Genomic DNA, 10,000 nt, shown 5'->3' with positions numbered 1-10,000 from the left:
TTATACCACCTGTGAAATGTCTGAGAGAGAGAGAGAGAGAGAGAGAGAGAGAGAGAGAGAGAGAGAGAGAGAGAGAGAGAGAGAGAGAGAGAGAGAGAGAGAGAGAGAGAGTGATAGGGAATGAAGAGTATGAAGAAGAGAGAGGGGAAAAAAAAACATTAAAAAGTTGCCAAAGAAGAAGCAGAACAAGAAAAAGAAAATGTAGAAGAAGAAGAAGAAGAAGAAAAAGAAGAAGAAAGATTGCCAGTGGAAATGAAGGAGATGAGAGTAAAACGGGACGGAAAGGGTGAGACTGAGATGACGAAGAAGGTGACGAAGAAAAAGAAGAAGGAGAAGAAGAAGAAGAAGAAGAAGAAGACGAAGAAGAAGAAGAAAAAAGAAGAAAGATAAACAGAGAATCTTATGGACATGAAGGGGATGAGGAAGAAGATGAGAGAGAGGGAGGGAACGAAGAAGAAACAGAAGAAGGAAAGCAAGAACAAGAACAAGAAGAAAAGAAATGAAAGAGAAGACGAAGAAAAATACCAAGAATATAAAGAGATAAGAGGCCCTAAAGGATACAAAGAAGAAAATTAAGAACGAGATAAGAGTAAACGAAGAAAAAGGAAGAAGAGAAAAGCGAAAAAGAAAGACGTAGACACAAGACATTAAAGACTCCGAGGAAATCACCGAGGAGAGAAAATGTGCAAGATAAAAGGAAGGAATAAGAACAAGGGCGAGATAGATGAGAGAATGAGTGTAAAGAGCAAGAAGATGGAGACGTGGATGAGGAAAAGAATTTCAGAAGGGGAAATAATGGAAGGGAAGAAGGAAAAAGAAAAATATGGTGGAGGAGAAATGCGAAAAGTAGAGGGAAAGAACAAGAAAGAAACGAAGGAGGATTAAGGGAGGGGGAAAAAAAAAGCAACAAAGGAGAGAAATAATGGGAGCGGATTAGAATCAAGGGGCGGGTAAAAAGAAACTAGTAAAAGAGGGAACAAAAACATAAGAGAGAGAGAGAGAGAGAGAGAGAGAGAGAGAGAGAGAGAGAGAGAGAGAGAGAGAGAGAGAGAGAGAGAGAGAGAGAGAGAGAGAGAGAGAGAGAGAGAATTCCCATGCTTTCCACATGTCCCCTACAAACATAATTTTCTTTCTTTTTATACTATTTTCCTTCTGTTTAGCTCGTTTTAATTTCCTTTCTTTATCACTAACATTTTTTTCCACCTTTTTCCTTTCGTTCTACTTTATCTGCTAGTTTTTTTGTTTTGTTTTTTTATCAACCTTTTTTTCTTATCAATCTTCTTTTCACCCATCGTATAATTTCCTTTTCAACCTTTTCTCTTTTTCTTTTCACCCTTCTCTCCGTATACCCTTTTTCTCATCTTCGTTTTATTCCACTGTCTTCTGTCCGTTCTCTTAAGGTTTTCCACCTCTCGCCTATCATATTTTTTTTTCTTTTTTTCTGTCTTTTCTTCCGATTACCCTATATTTTCCTCTGTTTCTTTCATTTTACTTTCTTCTGCCCGTTCTCCTACACCTCTCATCCTTTTCTTCCATTACTCTCCTTTTTCCTCTCTTTTGCTTTCTTTCTTAACCCTTTTCAGCCTTCTTCCCTTTTCGTCTACCTCTTTTCTCCTCAGTTGTTTCTCTTTCTCCTCTTTTACCTTATTCTTCAACTTTTCATATCATCCCCTTCTTTCCTTTAGTTCCTTTCATTCTATTCTCTTTTGACCTTTTTCCTACCATCCTCATCTTTTTTCTCTTTATTGTTCCCATTTTTTTCTCTACGTTTTTTTTTTTTTTCCCTCATGGCGCCACCGTTACTCTGTTGTTCGTGCCGATGCATTTTTTTTTTTTTCAGTATCGCTCGGATCATTGCATCCACATCACTGTCCCATTAACCTCCCCACCATCCACCCTTCCCTCCCCAATTTCCACCTAACATCCACAACACCGACCTTTATATACCTCATCCCTCTTTTTCCATTCCCCACAATGTTTTCATCTTTTTCCCTGGATCCTTCTGCTCCTTTATCTTCCCTCAAGGTTTTTTTTTTTTTCCCAATCTTCCTTATTTACTACGCTTTTCCTCTCAGGGCTTTATGCACCGTCCATACTTTCTGTTTCCTATTTTATCTATTATATATACATTTTTTCTCTTATCCTTAGCCCTTCACCTCCCTCCCATGCTTACTCACTCCCCCTTTTTCACTCCCCTTTACTCCCTACTGGTTCCATCCATAATATTTAAAGTTTTCTCTTGTCTCCCCCTCACTCTTTCCCTTTACCTCCCTTCACCACTACTTATATTTCCTTTTTTACTTCCCTCGTTAACCTACTTTTTTTTCCTCTCTCTTTTTTTTTTTTTTTGCTCCTCAGTGAACGTCATCTGTTTAAGTTTTATTTATTCTATTTACTTACGCGGTGCTTGTTTTCTTATGTATTCATTCCCTCGAGGTTCCTGGAAGTTGGAAGCGATACTTGCGTTTTTCTCTTTTCTTGGGATAGGCTCAGATTTCTTGTTTACATTTTCTTTATTTTTATTTTTTTATATCTCTTGTGCAAGTATTTTTTTTTTATTTCGTGTACAGTTTTTTCCTCGTATTTTATTTTCATCAATGATAATTTGTATTTTAGACGAAAAGTGTATGTGCATATTTACGAGTATTGTTCTTAATTAGGGGTTTTCTTGCTTTTTTACTTATTGTGCATGATTCTGTATTTTAAAATAGAAACTATGTATGTATATTTATTGCTCTTAATTACGTCTTCTTGCTTCTATTTAGTGTGCATTATTTTTATACTTAGATGAAAACTACGTATGAAAACTACGTATGTATATTTACCGTTCTTAATTAGATCTCCTTATTTTTATTTAATGTGCATGACTTTTCTCTTCTTCATTTGTTTACCGACTCATGAAAAGGATCCGCGGTCCGTGTCCCCCTCTAGTCTTCGTCCGTCACTTTGTTGTTTCTCCGCTCGGCAAAATCCGTGACTGACTTGAACTCTTTGCCTTTGATCCGCCTGTTCCCGGAACCCGTGCGTGCCTCCAGTGTGTGATGGCTCGTCTCGTGTTTGTGGCAGCAAAGTATATGGCTCTGTGTGTGTGTGTGTGTGTGTGTGTGTGTGTGTGTGTGTGTGTGTGTGTGTGTGTGTGTGTGTGTGTTTCAAGAGGGAACGTGGAGAATGAGTTATGCCAGTCGCTTATTACTCTGATGAGTGTGCTGAGAGATCGTGAGAGAGAGAGAGAGAGAGAGAGAGAGAGAGAGAGAGAGAGAGAGAGAGAGAGAGAGATTCCCTTTCCATATGACTCTTCTTTTTATTTATTTTTCTTTCTCTTCCCCCCTCGTTTCACTTTTCCTTTTTTTTTTCCTGTATGGATTTCCCTTCACTCCCAGTCGTAATTTTTTTTTCCACTCTAACATCTATTCTCCATTTGTTCTACCTCCATATTCCCATCCATCTCTCGCGTCTCTGCCTTATCTCTGCCTGTCTGTCTGTCTCTTGTGTGTGTTTGCGTGTGTGTGTGTGTGTGTGTGTGTGTGTGTGTGTGTGTGTGTGTGTGTGTGTGTGTGTGTAAAAGTGCACGGTAGGTGTTCCAAGTTAGTGTACATTTATTTAAGTGCTTAGGAATTGCCTTCTTCCTTTAACCCTTCCATTACTATGGTCACCTTTTGTTAGCATTGAGATCACTGTAATATAATTGTTAGGGTGGACATAAAGAAGAAAAAATAAGTTAATTAATCCCTGCTAAACTACATATGTATTTGAGACTGCAATACAAAAAAAAATAAGTCTTTTAAAATTTGTAGATGATTATGGGAAAGATTGACTAGCAGTGAAATGGTTAATAGTTTCCTTATTTTGGTATTTTCTTGTATCTTGAATACAGTAGTGTGTGTGTGTGTGTGTGTGTGTGTGTGTGTGTGTGTGTGTGTGTGTGTGTGTGGCCTTATAAAGTGCAGTTACGAGAAGTCAAGTAAGTAAACGTAACTTTTTATCACTGAAAATATCTTGGAAATTAACTCTCTATTAGTCAAGCAACATTAAGGAAACTCGTAAAGGGAGATAATGGGTGTCATAAAATTAATCCCGTGCTTTGTGTCATGTCAGGTTAATCAGATCATCGCAACTGTTGTGTTCAGTGGAGTCACTATTTTCGTCCCTCGTGTTGCCTCTCCGTGAGTCACAAATCAGTAAACAATTAGTGAAATCATTTTGGAATGTCTCGGAATTATAATACTTTTCGAATCCCACACACGTGCTGCCTACCACCCGGCAACCTAACTGGGCAGGATGGACGAGTGTTGATGAAGAAAAGATAAGGTGGGAAGCAGGTACCGAATTATGACTTGGGTCTCTTTAAGTGGATAATATTTAAAGAAAAGAAGAAGAAGAAGAAGAAGAAGAAGAAGAAGAAGAAGAAGAAGAAGAAGAAGAAAAGTTTGAACAAAGTGGAAAATGGGAACAGAATTACATATCGTGTTTCTATAAGTGAATAATTATAGATAATGATAATGAAGAAGAAAAATTAAGAGACAGAAAAAAATAGGAAGAAGACGATGATAATGACGATGATGAAGGAAAAACAGATAACGTACGTACTTCCCAACAAACACTAACAAAGTGCTAGAAACAGACGCACTGCTGAGAAGGAAGAACGTAATTTTAGAGAAGCGAGTGTCACTTATGAAACCCAATTAGAGAATCCTGTGTGTTGTGGTAAGAGAGAAAGAGAGAGGGAGAGAGAAAGTGTGTGTGTGTGTGTTTGTGTGTGTGTGTGTGTATAATGCCACTTTGATCACCTGACGAGTTTACAAACGTGCTACGACGCAAAACAGAAGATGACGGAGTGCGCGAGGAACTGCGCTTGAAATCTGACGCGAGCGGAGCAGACGAGGTGGTGGGAGCAACTTGCCAACACTGACTCATGCGTGGAGGCTTCGAGGAATTTCGTGGAGGTCTATGAACGGCGAGGCACGAGTGAGGGAGAGACAGGAGGTGAGGAGGAGGTGTTTATGTAGATGCGAAATAATGATTCTGGCACCACGATGAAGGAAAGCTTAGCGGTGTGGAACTGAAAACTTCCCCCTTTATTCTTTAGTATTTACAAATCAATTAGAAAGAGATACTGAGAAAGATTTATATGATTCACTCAGGGATTCGCGTCTCAGTCTTCGCGTGTCGCTGGCGGTGTGGTATATTTTGGTGGTGCGTTTTTCAGGGGATTATCTTTGGTAAATCTGTTCCTCCCCGACGTAAATGGTGGTAATGGTGATAATTGTTCGTTGTGAAGACCAAACACGCACGGAAAGTTATAGTGAGTAGATAGTTGCCTAGATAGTTAGTTGGTTAGTTGATTAGTTATGCAGTTGATAATCTAGTTACTTAGATGATTGTTTAGTTAGTTGATTAATTACGAGTATGTAGTTGACTTAAGTTAGCTAGTTACTTAGCTACTTAAAGTGATTGTTTAGTTAGTTAGTCAGTTAGTTAGTTATTTACTTAATTAGTCAGCTTGGATAAGAATAAGGCACTCTCTCTCTCTCTCTCTCTCTCTCTCTCTCTCTCTCTCTCTCTCTCTCTCTCTCTCTCTCTCTCTCTCTCTCTCTCTCTCTCTCTCTCTACACAAGCCGCCTCTCACCTCGTGTAATTACTAATAACCGGTCAATTTGTCCTTATCCTCCTCCTGTGTTTGCACCCTTTCCTCCCCCTATCCTCCTCCTCCTCCTCCTCCTCCTCCTCCTCCTCCTCCCTCTGCCTCGTAAATGCTTACTTTTATCTGTGGGAAGGGGAATGGAGCAAATTTTTGAGAAAAAAGGGTGCAAAGGGGAAGAGAGAGAGAGAGAGAGAGAGAGAGAGAGAGAGAGAGAGAGAGAGAGAGAGAGAGAGAGAGAGAGAGAGAGAGAGAGAGTTGTTTTTACCCTTTTTATTAATCTTAATATACAGTAAGTAAATACTATTAGTGATATATTATAATAACTTATCTTGGTTTATTGAACCGAAGCTCTTATGCGGACCTCCTACATATATAATTTTCAGTTAACGTAAGAATGGAAATCCGCTATATACACATTCTGATACATAAGATACCACTAATGTATGTACGGTATGGATATATGAAATACCTACTCACACAATGAATTATAAACAAATAGACTTTCTTGAAGACTGATAATGTCAGAAATTTTCAATAAATGATGTTCATGAAACAGTGGTGTTGTACTCTGTGCATAGCGATTACTATTAGTCATAAATCTCAACAGCTTTATTTTATTTATTTATTTATTTATTCATTTATTTATTTTATTTTATTTTATCTATTTATTTATTTTTTTGCACTACTATCTATATCAGTTTGAAATGCTCCACCACAGATTCCTGCTCCGTATAATGAGTGTGGATAGACTAATGCAAAATAGATGAGTTTTAACGATTCACTATTTATATGATTTATAATTCTATATATTATTCCAATCAAATTTGATACTTTCATTCGTTTACCATTTGTGTGAGACTTCCATTCAGTTTGTTGTCCATAACAATTCCTAAAATTTTTGCTCCATCTACTTTATTATTGTATTATCCATTAAGAGAGAGAGAGAGAGAGAGAGAGAGAGAGAGAGAGAGAGAGAGAGAGAGAGAGAGAGAGAGAGAGAGAGAGAGAGAGAGAGAGAGAAAGAGAGAGAGAGAGAGGGAAAAAGGCAAGAAAGGAGGAGGGATAAGTGTGACATAAACGGGAAATGAGTAGGAACGAGGAGGAGACAGTGAGGCAAAGGTAAGGTATGAAAGGTGTGGGAAGAAAGAAGGTTAAGTGAAGGAAGGTTATGAGGGAATGTAGAGGAAGGGTTGAGGAGGAGAGGAGGACGTGAGGAAGGCCGTCCCATCTCATCCATTCAGTAATTGCCAGATCTTGTCAGGGAGGAGGGGGAGGAGGAAGAGGAGGAAGGGAAAGAGGAGGAGGAAATTCTTTGAGCTTATGTGCTGAAAGGTGGAAAGGTGGAAGTTGGAAGGGATAACTGGAATATATAGACGTTTAATAGGTAAAGGGAACAGACAGAGAGGCCTTATTGTGGAAGGAAAAAAAGAGAGCGGTAAAGAAAAAGAGGTGGAGGAGGTGGAGAAAGAATATAATAAGGAGGAGAAGGAAATGCGATAAGGAAAGGCATGAAGAAGAAAAAAAATCTGGGAAAAAAATGAGGGAACTACAATAAGGATGAAAGGATGAGAGAGAGAGAGAGAGAGAGAGAGAGAGAGAGAGAGAGAGAGAGAGAGAGAGAGAGAGAGAGAGAGAGAGAGAGAGAGAGAGAGAGAGAGAGACCCTTATCCATACGTAGATGATAAAAAAAAATAAAGAAAAAGGGTGAAGGAACAAACCTGCAATAAAACCATGAAAATAAAAAAATAAAATAAAAATAAAGAATACAAAGAAGAACAGATAACAGGGAAGGGAGGCAGCGTAGGAGTAAAGGACCTGAGGGAAGAAAGGAAGGCGAGGAAGGAGAGATGGAAAAAAAAAGAAATAAGAAAAGAGAGAAGGAAGGAAGGGTAAAGTTAGGAACACTGATGGCTAAAAACGAGAGAGAGAGAGAGAGAGAGAGAGAGAGAGAGAGAGAGAGAGAGAGAGAGAGAGAGAGAGAGAGAGAGAGAAGAAATGGAAGGTGGTGAGAGAGCAAAGGGGAAGGTAGGGACGCCAGCAACATAATTTCTTTAAGGGATGACACAGTGGCTCAGAGAGAGAGAGAGAGAGAGAGAGAGAAAGTGTCGGGTGGACTAAATTACACCTAATGGAAAAGAAACAAAGAGGGGACCATAAAACATTACCCAAAGAGGTCTCTCGTCCCTAGAGAGAGAGAGAGAGAGAGAGAGAGAGAGAGAGAGAGAGAGAGAGAGAGAGAGAGGAATTTACGACACCTGTACTAGTATTGTTCGCTGAATTAATTAAGTACATCCATTAACGTGATATAATGCCTAGAACTCAAATATGGCACTATAATGGTACAATGTATTGCTGAGCGAATTGAATAACTGAACAGAGAAATAATTCAATTTCACAGAATTAATCAAAGGAAGAATACGAGTGATGGAAAATATGCTAATGATACCTTTTATTTTTATTCTTCCGGGGAGAATACTTTACCATTTATTGAAAAAACATGATCTCTCTTCCTTTTTTTCCTTCTATGTCTTCTTCATCATCATCATCATCATCATATTTTTTTTTTTTTCTTCTTCTTCTTCTTCTTCTTCTTCTTCTTCTTCTTCTTCTTCTTCTTCTTCTTCTTCTTCTTCTTCTTCTTCTTCTTCTTCTTCTTCTTCTTCTTCTTCTTCTTCTTCTTCTTCTTCTTCTTCTCTATTCACACCTGTCTTTGCCCTAATTTCATCTTAGATTTTTCTCTCCTTGCCTGTGTATAATGTTAACCCTTTCTCTTTCAATTTCTTCTTTCCCTCCCTTCATACTTGTGTCTCTTTCGTCCCTCACACCAGTGTTAGCCTTTCTTTCATCCCTGATTCGTCTCCCCTTGCCTGTGTATAATGCTTACCCTCTTTTTTTCCTCATTATCCTTCTTTTCCATCCCTTCATACTTGTTTCTTTCGTCATTCCACATTCTTCCCTACTTGTCTCTCTCTCATTCTTCGTCATCCTTACATCCTCTCTTATTACCTGTGTTTAATGTTTACCTTCTTCTTTCCCTCATTCTCTTCTTTCCTTCCCTTTCATCCCTTCCTTACCTACCTCTCATCATTCACACCTGCCTTGACAATTATTATTTTACCTGCCAGCCACCGCCACTCTCCCCTGGCAGGAGGAAGGAGACGGAAAGGTGGTGGGAGCAGAGATGATGGCTTTATCTACGTGTATTTTGCCCCAGATTGGTGTCTTTGAAGGAGACATTAAGGGATCACTGATGGCAAGCACGGTGAGGAAGGGAGAGGGGAAAAAAACAGAGAGAGAAATTGGTAAAGGAAATTAGCAGTTTTGGTGGTAGACAAAACAGAAGGGTGTGAATTGTAAAAACACACAGAGGGAAGGAATACCAGAAACATATTATGGAGGATTATGTAGAACCGAAGAAGATTGTATAGTATTACAGACGTAGTATAACCAAACAGCAGCAGATCTGAACTATGTATGGGAAACCCTTTTAACTATAGACGTTATGAAAATAAATAAATAAATAAATAAATAAATAGGACACGACGAGGAGAAGGATTAAATGAAGGAGAAGAAAGAGGAAGAGGAGGAGGCAGAGAAGAAGGCGAAAGAAGAAGATTACAAAGGCAAATTAAGCAACAACAGAGCCCTACGTCTTTGCAGGGCTGTTTAGGGCCTACTTCTAATTAGTTGCTTGGTAAAGGGATATTACAGTAAAGCAAAAGTCTCTTCGCCACCCACAATTCCCTTCATCTTGCACTTACATGAAAACAGGAAAAATACCGTACTATATATATATATATATATATATATATATATATATATATATATATATATATATATATATATATATATATATATATATATATATATATAAAGAATGACGCTGAATTTTCATAGGGAAGTGTGACAGGAATCTCTGTATTGAACTGTGTTTGTGTGAATATCTGTCATTTGATAACTTAGTAATACGATGAGATGAGGAAAAGTCTTAATTAAATAAATCACCATAGTATAATGGAGGCACAGTGTGGGTACAGTGAAGAGGAAGAGGAAGAAGAGGAGGAGGAGGAGGAGAAGGAGGAGGAGGAGGAGGAGGAGGAAAACTAGTGATCACTTTAAATATTCAGAGAGAGAGAGAGAGAGAGAGAGAGAGAGAGAGAGAGAGAGAGAGAGAGAGAGAGAGAGAGAGAGAGAGAGAGAGAGCTCCTCTGTGTAACATTTGGCGACAGTATGACGAACACCTGCTGCTTAGCCTTCCGTGTTGGCAGGTGTCACTGGAGGAGGAGGAGGAGGAGGAGGAGGAGGAGGAGGAGGAGGAAGAGGAGGAGGAGGAGGAGGAGGAGGAGGAGGAGGAGGAGG

General features: G+C 38.9%; 1 protein-coding gene across 4 annotated transcripts in view; it reads left to right on the top strand.

Moving 5' to 3' along the window:
* LOC135102122 (G-protein coupled receptor moody-like) overlaps positions 1 to 10,000 on the top strand; it is a 120,489-nt gene that overhangs the window by 33,122 nt on the left and 77,367 nt on the right. The window lies entirely within an intron of this gene.

This window comes from Scylla paramamosain, chromosome 7 (assembly GCF_035594125.1).
Source record: "Scylla paramamosain isolate STU-SP2022 chromosome 7, ASM3559412v1, whole genome shotgun sequence".
In the NCBI taxonomy this organism is placed as follows: Eukaryota; Metazoa; Arthropoda; class Malacostraca; order Decapoda; family Portunidae; genus Scylla; species Scylla paramamosain.
Note: the sequence above shows the minus strand (reverse complement) of the source record. Positions and strands in the feature narration are given on the sequence as shown.